At 45.3% G+C, this 12,216-nt stretch overlaps 1 long non-coding RNA gene across 1 annotated transcript in view; it reads right to left on the reverse strand.

Moving 5' to 3' along the window:
• Positions 1 to 10,472: 10,472 nt before the first annotated feature.
• LOC140723540 (uncharacterized) overlaps positions 10,473 to 12,216 on the reverse strand; it is a 42,333-nt gene continuing 40,589 nt past the window's right edge. Inside the window, exon 4 of the long non-coding RNA XR_012097917.1 lies at positions 10,473 to 10,829. This is a non-coding gene — a long non-coding RNA (uncharacterized lncRNA). The remainder of the gene's footprint in view (positions 10,830 to 12,216) is intronic.

The raw sequence follows: 12,216 nt of genomic DNA on the forward strand, positions 1-12,216 counted from the left end.
TAGAATGGCTCTGGAAGACTAGAAAATTGCAAATGTCATTCCACTCTTCAAGAAGGGAGAGAGGCAGAAGAACGGAGACTATTGGCCAGTTAGTTTAATCTCAGTGGTTGGGAAGATGTTGAAGTCGATTATTAAGAATGAGGTCTCAAGGTACTTGGAGGCACATAGGTTGTAGTCAGCATGGTTTCCTCAAGGGAAATCTTGTCTGACAAACCTGTTGGAATTCTTTGAAGAAATAACAAGCAGGATAGACAAAGGAAAATCAATTGATGTTGTGTACTTGGATTTTCAGAAGGCCTTTGCAAGGTGCCACACATGAGGCTGCTTAACAAGCTAAGAGCACATGGTATTACAGGAAATATTCTAGAATAGATAAAGCAGTGGCTGATTGGCAAGAGGCAAAGAGGGAATAAAGGGAACCTTTTCCGATTGGCTGCCAGTGACTGGTGCTGTTCTACAGGGGTCTGTGTAGGAACCAATTCTTTTTATGTTATATGTCAATGATTTGGATGTGGAATGGGCAAAGAAATGGCAGGTGGGAAATGGCAGTGTTGGGAAGTGTACGGTCATACACTGTGGTAGAAGAAAAGAAAGGGTTGACTATCTTCTAAATGGAAAGAAAATATAAAAAAACTGAGGTGTAAATGCACTTGGGAGTCCTTGTGCAGGATTTCCTAAAGTTTAATTTTCAGGTTGAGTCTGTGGTGAAGAAGGCAAATGCATTGTTAGCAATCATTTCAAGAGGACTAGAATATGAAAGCAAGGATGTAATGTTGAGACTTTATAAAGCACTGGTGAGGCCTCACTTGGAGTATTGTGAACAGTTTTGGGCTCCTTATCTTGGAAAGGATGTGCTGAAACTGGAGAGGGTTCAAAGGAAATGCACGAAAATGTTTCCAGGATTGAATAACTTGTCATATGAAGAATGTCTGATGGTCTGGGCCTGTATTCAGTAGAATTCAGAAGAATGAGAGGTGACATCATTGAAACCTATCGATTGGTGAAAGGTTTTGATAGAGTGAATATGGAGAGGATGTTTCCTATGGTGGGAGAGTCTAAGACCAGAGGACACAGCCTCAGAATAGAGGGACGTCCTTTTAAAACGGAGATGAGGGGGAATTTCTTTTAGTTCTACTGGGACTAAGTGACTTGTATATTTATAACAAGATATTAATGTCATCAGCTCACAGTGTAATTAAAAACCATGACGGGTCTCTCACTATGTATGCTGCCTAACCTATTGAGTATTCCTGTCATTTTCCAGTTTCAGCACACTGTAAGTTCAGCTGAAAAAAATGATTCAGTTTAGTTTTATTGCTCCAAATTTGTGAAGTTAAACCCACCCACCCTTTTTCAAATACCCAACCCTCCTCTCATTTCACCTCCTCAGGCAAGTTATTATCACAATTGCTGCTCTAGTATCCCAAAGCAGTGGATTCCAGATCACAGCAGTCCACTGCATAAATGAACATTTCATCTCCCCCCCAGTCTCTGTTAATGTCAGTCTGATACTGGTCTTTCCACTCTTACCAGGACGAGAGTTTATCTCAGAGACTTTAGAGACTGCACATCCTGGAAACTTGGAGCAATATTCAAAGGCCTAATGATGGGTCTTGATCCAAGTGGGCAGTCTGAGTTACCCAACTTCTTCAAGCAGGCTTTAATTATACATCCACAGAAATGAAATGTTTTGAGAAGTGGGTGATGAAAAATATCAACTCCAGCCAGAGAAACAACTTGAATCCACACCAATTTGCCTACCATCACAGCAGATCAACAGCAGGTGCCATTTCAATGGCAGTACACTCAACCGTGTAACATCTGGACTCCAAAGATGCATAAATCAGAATGCTCTTCATCAACTACAGATTGGTGTTCAAAATTATCATCCCCTCAAAACTAATCAATAAGCTCTAAGACCTAGGCATCAGTAACTTCTTGTACAACTGGATCCTCAATTTGCAGACCCCAGTCAATTTAGATTGGCAACTACATCATCTACACAATCCCCATCAGCACAGGTACGTCATGAGACTGTGTGCTTTGCCCTCTGCTCTACTCATTGTACTTATGACTGGGAGGCAAAACACAGCTTCAATGCTATACTTAAGTTTGATGATGACACCACAGTTGTTGGCCATTTCAAAAGTGGTGACAAGTTAGAATATAGAAGTGAGAATGAAAATCTGGTTGAATGGTGCCACAACAACAATCTCTCACTCAATGCAAAGGAGGCCAAGGAGCTGATTATTGACTTCAGAAGGAGGAAAGCGGAACCAGTCCTCTTTGGGGTCCAGAGGTGGAGAGGGTCATCAAATTCAAATTCCTTAGTGTTATCATTTCAGAGGATCTGTCCGGGGTCCAGCACATAAGTGCCATTACAAGGAAAGCAAGGCAGTGCCTCTACTTTCTTAAAAGTTTGCAAAGATTCGGCATGTCATCTAAACTTTGACAAACTTCTGTACTGTAAATATACATTGGAGAGTATATTGACAGGTTGCATCATGGCCTGGTATGGAAACACCAATACCCTTGAATGGAAAAGCCTACAAAAAGTAGTAGATACAGCCCTGTCCATCATGGGTAAAGCCCTCCACCCATCATCTAGGCCATGCTCTCTTTTTGCTGCCATCAGAAAGGAGGTACAGGAGCCCCAGGCTCAAGAACAGTTCTTACCCCTCAACCATCAGGCTCCTGAACTAACTCACCCTAGCACTAAGCTGTTCCCACAACCTATGGACTCACCTTCAAGGATTCTTCATCTCACGTTCTTGATATTTATAGTTTTCTTATTTATTTATTTATTTATTTATTTACTTGTTTGTTTGTTTTTCCTTTTGTATTTGCACAGTGGTTGTTTGTCCATCCTGTTGGGTGTAGTCTTCCATTGATTCTATTATATTTCTTTGTATTTCAGTGTTGTAGAATGGTGACATAGTTCTTTGATTAAAAATTTTACTTTGAACTTTGAAACACTGAGTGTCCAATTTCCTCTATAGTTGCTACCTAAAGTCCATAAGACCATAAAATATAGGAGAAGCATTGGGCCATTCGGTCATAAAGTCATAGAACATTACAGCACAGAAACAGGCCCTTTGACCCATTCTGTCCATGCCAACTGGTATTCTGCCTAATCCTATCATTCTGTACCTGGACTATTGCACTTCATACCACTCGCATCCATGTACTGTATCTATACAAAATTCTCTTCACTTGCAGATGAACCCACATCCATGAATACCACTGGCAGCTCGTTTCACACTTTCACCAGCTTCTAAGTGAAGATGAAGTTCCTCTTAAATATTTCACCTTTAACCTTAACCTATGACCTCTAGGTTTAGGGTGAAAGAGGGAATATTTAACAGGAACCTGAGGGAAAACTTCTTCACTCAGAGGTTAGTGAGAGTGTTGAATGAGCAGCCAATGGGAATGGTGGATGCAGGTTCAATCACTGCCCGTGCCATGTGTCAATGAGAGTAAGAATAGGATGATTTGCCAGATGAATGTCTGGCAGAGGAATTGGTTCAGGGCTCAGGATTTCCGTTTTCTGTATCATTGGGATCTCTTCTGTGGAAGGTATGATCTATACAAAAGTATGGGGTTGGAGTAAGTGGGAGGAATTGTTGAGTGTCAGGACCGGTTCCATCATACAGAGGAGGGTGGTGGTGCAAGGGAACTGGTTACCTCTGTTGTCCAGAAAGAAGCAAAGAGTTTTAAAAGTCTTTCTGATGAGGGAAGAGAAGTGTATAGGGACTGCACATCCATAGTGAAAATGAGGCAACAGGGCCAGGGAACTTAAAAGTGATTGAAGTGAGCGAGAGGGTGTGACTGTCACAGATGTAGATAGGAAGGACTGAACCAAAGGGGGACAGAATGGAGTAGAGGTCTGTTGACTCCAAGTTCAGCTGTGCAGGAGCAGGCAGAAACAATGGGCCTACCCAGACACTCAAGTTGAATAGGAGGTCGAAATAAGCAGTTTGGGTTAAGGGAACTATGAGATTGGTGACAGCAGATGGGAGATCTCCAGAATTGATGAGATTGGTGAAAGTGTGGAAAGCAGTGGCCTAATGCTCCTTAGTGGGGTCCTGTTCAAGGGGTAAGTAAGAAGAGGTGTCTGAGAGTTGCTGCCTGGTCTCAGCAAGGTAGAGGTTAGCTTGCCAGACTACAACAGCAACCCTTTGTCTGCAAAAATGAGGCTGGGATTAGTGCAGAAATTGGAGGGCATTGCACAGAGGGCACGAGGTTCGAATGGGGGGGGGGGGGGGAGGAGTCCTGAAGTAAAGATGTTAATAGATAACCTTCAACAGAGTGAAATGGTGGTTTTTTATATATTTTATGATGGATACTTTAATGGAAAATTGGAGATTTATGGTAAAGCAAAATAAAACATGATCAGTAGTATTGTATGATCATACCACCATCCACATCTTCACCTCCCACCCCTCTCTGCTTTCCACTGAGATCAGTCTCTCCATAGTTTTCTCATCTACTCTTCCCATCTCCTACTTTCCAAGATCCACAAACACGCTTGTCTAGGTAGACCCATAATTTCAGCTTGTTCCTGCCCCACTGAACTCTCAGTTACCTAGACTACACCTCGTCCCACCCTACTACTCGTAAAAACGCCATCCCTTTCTCTCAATTATTCCGTCTCTGCTGCATCTGCTCTCAGGATGAGGCTTTTCATTCCAGAACAAAGGAGATATCTTCCTTTTTCAAAGAAATGGGCTTCCCTTCCTCCATCAACGCTGCCCTCAACTGCATCGCTCTATATTACACACATCTGCTCTTACCCCATCCTCCTGCCACCCTACCAAGGATAGGGTTCCTCTTGTCCTCACTTACCACCCCACCAGCCTCCGCATCTAGCACATAATTCTCCGTAACCTCCGCCATTTCCAACTGGATCCCACCACCAAACACACCTTTCTCTTCCTACTCCCCCCCCCCCCACCACTCTCTGCTTTCTGCAGGGATTGCTCCCTATGCAACTCACAACTCCCTTGTCCATTCATCCCTCCCCACTGATCTCCCTCCTGGCACTTATCCTTGCAAGCAGAATAAATGCTACACCTCCTCCCTCACTACCATTCAGGGGTCTAAACTGTCCTTCCAGGTGAGGCGACACTTCACCTGTGAGTCTGTTGGGGTCATTTACTGTGTCCGGTGCTCCTGGTGTGGCCTCCAGTATATTGGTGAGACCTGATGTAGATTGGGAGACTGCTTCGCTGAGCACCTACACTCCATCTGCCAGAAGAGCAGGATCACTCGGTGGCCATCCATTTTAATTCCACTTCCCATTCCCATTCCCATATGTCTATCCATGGCCCCCTCTACTGTTGCAATGAGGCCACACTCAGGTTGGAGGAACAATACCTTGTATTCCATCTGGGTAGCCTCCAACCTGAGAGCATGAACATCAATTTCTTTGACCTCTGGGAATGGCCTCACCCCATTTTCACTATTTCCCATTCCCTTTTCCCTCTCTCACCTTATCTCCTTACCTGCCCAATGCCTCCACTGGTGCTCCTCCCCCTTTTCTTTAGACCATAAGACATAGGAGTGGGATTGGGTCATCCAGCCCTTCAAGTCTGCTCTACCATTCCACCATGGCTGATCCCGGATCCCACTCAACCTCATACACCTGCCTTCTTGTCACATCTTTTGATGCCTTGACCTATCAGGAAACAATCAATTTCCACCTTAAATATTTCCATGGACTTGACCTCCACCATGGTCTATGGCAGAGCATTCCACAGATTTACTACTTTCTGGCTAAAAAAAATCCCTCTTTATCTCTGTTCTAAAGGGTCATCCCTCAATTTTTGAGGATGTGCCTTCTAGTTTTGGATACCCCCACCATAGGAAACACCCACTCCACACCCTATCTAGTCCATTCAACATTTGATAGGTTTCAATGAGATCCCCACACACTCATTAACCGCTTCATTCCGGAATCATCCTCGTGAACCTCCTTTGGTTTTTCTCCAGTGATAACACATCCTTTCTAAGATATGGGGCCCAAAACTGTTGGCAGTACTCCAAATGTGGCCTGACTAGTGTCTTATAAAGGCTCAGCATTATCTCCTTACTTTTGTATTCTATTCCCCATGAAATAAATGCCAACATTGCATTTGCCTTCTTTACCACAGACTCAACCTGTCAATTAACCTTCTGGGAGGCTTGCATGAGGACTCCTAAGTCCCTCTGCACCTCTGATGTTTGAACCTTCTCCCCATTTTGATAACAGTCTGCACTATTGTTCCTTTTACTAAAATGCATTATCATACATTTCCAACATTGTATTCCATCTGCCATTATTTTGCTCATTCTTGCAATTTGTCTAAGTCCTGCTGCAATTGCATTGCTTCCTCAGCACTACCTACCCCTCCACCTATCTTTGTATCATCTGCAAACTCTGCCACAAAGCTATCAATACCATTATCTTAATCATTGACAAACAATGTGAAAAGTGGTGGTCCCAATACTGACTCCTGTGGAACACCACTAGTCAATGGCAGCCAACCAGAAAAGGCTCCTTTTATTCCCACTCACTGCCTCCTGCCTCCTGCCTGTCAGCCATTATTCTGTCCATGCCAGTATCTTTCCTGTAATTCCATTGGATTTTATATTGTTAAGCAGCCTCATGTGTGGCACCTTATCAAACAACTTCTGAAAATCCAAGTAAATGATATCCACTGCCTCTCCTTTGTCCACGTTGCTTGTTACTGCCTCACTTTCCCTATCAAGTTGCAGCTCCAGTTTCCTAACATGGTCTCCAAGGTGCTACATCTTGATGCAACTGGTGCAGATGTGGCTGGGAGTCTCCTGAAAATCGCACATCTGACACCCAGAACAGAACACTGGCTCTGTAGACCTATCCCCTATTCTCTGAAGAGTTAAATAAGAAATAAGGAATGGATTCACTTACTTACCTTGCCTCCACTTGTTCTCACCAAAGACCTGCTTGAGCCAAAGCCTTACTACTCTGACTCAAGACTGCTCCGACGAAGACCGCTCCACCAGACGGTACCTCTCTTTCAAGCTTTGTCGGACCTGCGCAGGAACCCTCCTATTGCATCTGCGCAGTGCTCCAATGCCTTCTGTCCTCTTCTGTTAGGTTCCCCCGTCTCCAGCCCTGTATATCTTTTTCACCAATCCACTTCCCAGCTCTTTACTTCACTGCACCACCCCGCTCTGATTTTACCTATCACCTTGTGTTTCATCCTCCTCTCCTCCCACCTTTTAACCCTTCTCCTCATATATCTCTTTCTCCAGTCCTGCTGAAGGGTCTCAGCCTGAATCGATGACTGTTTACTCTTTTCCATTGATGCTGCCTGGCCTGCTGAGTTCCTCCAGCATTTGGTGTGTGCCCTTGGTTCCCTGTTCCACCTTTCTCTCCTATCAGATTCCATGATCTTCAGTCCTTTGTCACCTCCCAGCCTCTGTTGGTATTTCCACTCTCTTCTCCTCTGCATGCCTGCTACCCATCCACCTGTCCAGTTCTTTCTCCATTCATTGCCTCCACCTCTTTATTGGCTATCTCCCTGCTATCTTTCAGTCTAGAAGAGTCTTGACCTGAGACCCGAATGTAGACTGTTCACTTCCCTTCACAGATGCTGAGTTTCTCTAGCAGTCTCACAAACACGAGGAAATCTGCAGATGTTGGAAATCCAAAGCAACACGAATGAAAGGGAGAAGTTAGAACAAGAAGGTGGAGTGAGGGGAGGAAGAAACAAGGTGATAGGTGAACTGGGAGAGGGAGGGCCGAAGTAAAGAGCTGGGAAGTTGATTGGTGAGAGGACAGGAGACCATTGAAGAAAGGGAAAGAGGAAGAGCACTAGAGAGAGGTGATGGGCAGGAAAGGAGAGGGAGTAATTACAGGAAGTTTAAGAAATCGATGTACGTGCCATCAGGTTGGAGGCTACCCAGACGGAGTATAAGGTGGTGCTCCTCCAACCTGAGTGTGGCCTCATCACAGCAGTAGAGGATATGCTGGAATGGGAGTGGAAATGGGAAGTAGAATTGAAATGGGTAGCTACTGGTAGATCCTGCTTATTCTGGTGTACAGAGTGTAGGTGCTTGGCGAAGCGGTCACCCAATCTACAGCAGGTTTCACCGATATACAGGAAGCCACACCAGAAACAGTAGATGAACCCAATGGACTCACGGGTGAAGTGTCTCTTCACCTGGAAGGACAGTTTGGGATCCTGAGTGGTAGTGAGGGAGGAGGTGTAGGGGCAGGCAGGGCCCTTGTTCCACCTGCAAGGATAAGTTCCAGGAGGGAGGGACGAGTGAAAAAGGAAGACATATACGGACACGATCCCTACGGAATTACAGGGATATTGCCTGGATTGGGGAGCATGCCTTTTTATAATAGGTTGAGTGAACTCGGCCTTTTCTCCTTGGAGCGACAGAGAATGAGAGGTGACCTGATAGAGGTGTATAAGATGATGAGAGGCATTGATCATGTGGATAGTCGGAGGCTTTTTCCCAGGGCTGAAATGGTTGCCACAAGAGGACACAGGTTTAAGGTGCTGGAGAGTAGGTACAGAGGAGATGTCAGGGGTAAGTTTTTTACTCAGCGAGTGGTGAGTGCATGGAATGGGCTGCCAACAGCAGTGGTGGAGACGGATACAATAGGGTCTTTTAAGAGACTTTTAGATAGGTACATGGAGCTTAGAAAAATAGAGGGCTATGGGTAGTTCTAAGGTAGGGACATGTTCAGCACAACTTTGTAGGCCGAAGGGCCTGTATTGTGCTGTAGGTTTTCTATGTTTCTAAAGCAGAAAGTGTGGGGGAGGGAAAGACATGTTTCATGGTGGGATTCCATAGGAGATGGCAGAAGTTACGGAGACTTATGTGCTGGACACAGAGGCTAGTGGGGTGGTAGGTGAGGACAAGAGGAACCCTCTCCCTGGTGGGGGGGGGGGTAGGAGGATGAGGTGAGGGCAGTCATGCATGAAATGGATGTAAGTGAGGGCAGCTTTGATGGTGGAGGAAGGGAAGCCCCTTTTGTTGAAGAGGAGCATCTCAGTAGTTCTGGAATGAAAAGCCTCTTCAAGACAGCAGATGTGGTGGAGACAGAGGAACTGTGAGGTCTTCTGTCCTCTCCTATCAGATTATCTCTTCTCCAGCCCTTTATCTCTTCCACCAATCAACTTCCCATCCCCTTACTTCACCCCCACCCTCTCTCCAGGTTTCATCTATCACTTTGTACTTCCTCATCCTCTCTCTACCCTACCCTGATTTCTCCTCTTTCTTTCTAGTGCTGATGAAGGGTCTCGACCTGAAACATCGACTGTACTCTTTGACATAGATGTTGCCTGGCCTGCTGAGTTCCTCCAGCATTTTCTGTGTCTTCTAGCAGTTTGTTTTTTTTTGCTCAGGAGTCCAATTCTTGATGGATGGTACCAGATTTTAAATGGCTATTCCTCAGTTAATTGGGCCCTGCGTCCTAAAAGAAATGATTCAAACAGGAGTGAAGTATGTATTTAAGTTTGTCTGGCAAAATAGCATGGGTCCTATGGTACTTGGAAGATGCTCTGGCTGCGATAATGTCTGAGCACAGTTTCCCAGTAACTCCTAAAATGGCCGCAGACTTCTCTCTTACAGAATACTCCATTTTCTAATTCTTCGTAAATTATTGAAAACTAAGCCACTCACAATCCATCTTGTCAATTGTGTTCCTGTCCTCATATCATGTTTCAGGTTATAATATTTCAGCAATGATCAGCACACCGCTCAAGTGTTACCATAAGTTGTAGGATCAATACCACTCAGCTTTGGAGACTGATGGTGACCTTCAGTCTATCTTTGCTCCTGCTGCAGTATTCCATCGATGAGAAAAATGTTGCTTAATAGCCCAGAATGTTTTGGCAAACAAGGAGGAGACTAATGTTTTTCATTATTGTTTATGCACAGATGGTGCAGTAACGGCAAGCATTAAAGTGCCTAGCTCCCGTGATGCACCACCCTGCCATTTGCTTTGTGGAAATAGCATTTCGGCCTCACTACTGACGTGCAATGAATGATATGAATTGAATGCATCCAACAGATTTGGACTAAACTTTCCCTTTCTCGTCTAGTCACCCTGCCGACTACATGAGTGCGTTATAATCAGTCAAGTGGACTTGCCCTGGAAGTGAAATATTACTAGTCCCGAGTGACATCCTACTTTTAATTGCACCTCACCTCTTTTTCTGTGATCTTTATTCCAATTTTTCTGTACACCTCTTTGTTTCTCTTACTACATCCAACTTAATGTTAGATTCACCCTTTTTGTACATGTGCAAAATTTCATTGTTCTTCAATATATTTGGTGAAGAGATAGGCCAGTAAAAATCATCACTGAATTACTACCTAACAACTCCAGTCATCAAGGAACCGTGACTCCAAGGAGCACAGAAAACATTATATTTGTTTATTCCAGCATTTAAAAGTGTTCAATTTGCTGAAGCAGTACAGGGTAGAAGCGGGTGTCTGCCCCAGGCCTGTGCGGTTGACACTCACGATAGTCACCCACCCTGGGTTGACAGATGGTGCATCTCACCCTGAGGTCACTCACACCCTCTTCCCCATTGAGACAGTACTTGCACTCTTAACTTGGCTGAATCTTTTAGTCTTTGTTTCTCTGTGCCTGAAATATTGAAGTATCATATCTTCTTTTCTTTGCCAGGAGAAGGGCCAGTGCTTTGTGCTGGAGTAAGTGGAGGAAGGGGGAAGGGAGGGGTCAGTGCTTTGCTGCTTCTTGTGCAGGGAGGAGGGTTTGGGGTTCTGCGTTTTTCTGTCATTCATCCTTTGGTTTTTTTCTTCTGTTTCGTGGATGTCTGTGAAGAGTAAGAATTTCAGGTTACATACTATATACATTCTCTGATTTTAAATAGAGAGTCTTCAGCAGGACCACATCTGTATTTTCGTTTTGAGTTTCAGATTTGTCCATTCCATCCACCCATCACATCCCCAGCATTTTTGCTTCTCCTCTACAAGTCAGTGTACTGTGAGATAAAACAAAAGACAGTCTATTCTTTCATCTTAGGACAAACAGTCTGCATGTGCAAATTAAAAGAATCATGAAATTAAAATGAAACCAGAACACAGTCCAGAGCAAAGCACATAATCCTTTTTCCCCAGCTAGGGTTTGCTAAAACTAAGAGGTCATGGGTTTCAGATCAGGGCATCTTCTTCATGCAAAGAATGGTGTGTATCTGGATTGAGTTCTAGAAATAATAGTTGAGATGGAACATAGAAGGACAGCTAGATAATTACTGGGGTAGGGGATGATTAGTAGACTATGGGCCAAAAACGGCAGAATGGCATAGGTAGCTGGGCAGCACCTTCAGCATGGCTGAATTGGGCTGACAGACCTGTTTCCACACTGTAAAACTCTGACTATGACTAATAGGTCTGGGGAAACACAGGAAAAGGGCCCATTAGGCCCCATTGTTGGTGTCGGGAAGCAACATATCAGGCAGCTCTCTAAATGGAAATCGATAGTGGCTCAGCACACCTGAAAAGGCTGGACAGAGAGAACAGATAGAAGAAGCTTGGGAGTGCATTACGCATGCATGGAACAGACGAGTAATGCAGCTGAGGGTGGTGAGAGCTGTGGGAGCAATGTCACTGGTCCCTAAGTGTAACTCCTGTCCGGAGCCCACCTTCCGGGTCTTGCTCTGGTCCGCTGTCTCCAGGCCTTGCAGCCAGCCCTCCTGTCACCCAGAGCCTTTGGATCATCTTGGCTTAAGGAGGTACACCTGCCGCCTATTAGGGGGCAGGTGTTTATAAGGGGCTCGGGGACTGAGCCTAGTTGGGGGGTTGTCCTGCTCTGAAGCTGGTTTAATGCGCTCTGTACCTAGTCTGCCCACTCTGAATCCTGTCCGTACCTGGTCTGCCGGCTCTGAATCCTGTCCGTACCTGGTCCGCCGGCTCTGAATCCTGTCCGTACCTGGTCCGCCGGCTCTGAATCCTGCTCCGTACCTGGTCCCCCGGCTCTGAATCCTGTCCATACCTAGTCCGCCGGCTCTGAATCCTGTCCGTACCTGGTCCGCCGGCTCTGAATCCTGTCCGTACCTGGTCCGCCGGCTCTGAATCCTGCTCCGTACCTGGTCCGCCGGCTCTGAATCCTGTCCGTACCTGGTCCGCCGGCTCGGAATCCTGTCCGTACCTGGTCTGCCGGCTCTGAATCCTGCTCTGTACCTGGTCCGCCGGCTCTGAATC

The sequence above is a fragment of the Hemitrygon akajei genome, chromosome 3 (assembly GCF_048418815.1).
Source record: "Hemitrygon akajei chromosome 3, sHemAka1.3, whole genome shotgun sequence".
NCBI classification, from domain to species: domain Eukaryota; kingdom Metazoa; phylum Chordata; class Chondrichthyes; order Myliobatiformes; family Dasyatidae; genus Hemitrygon; species Hemitrygon akajei.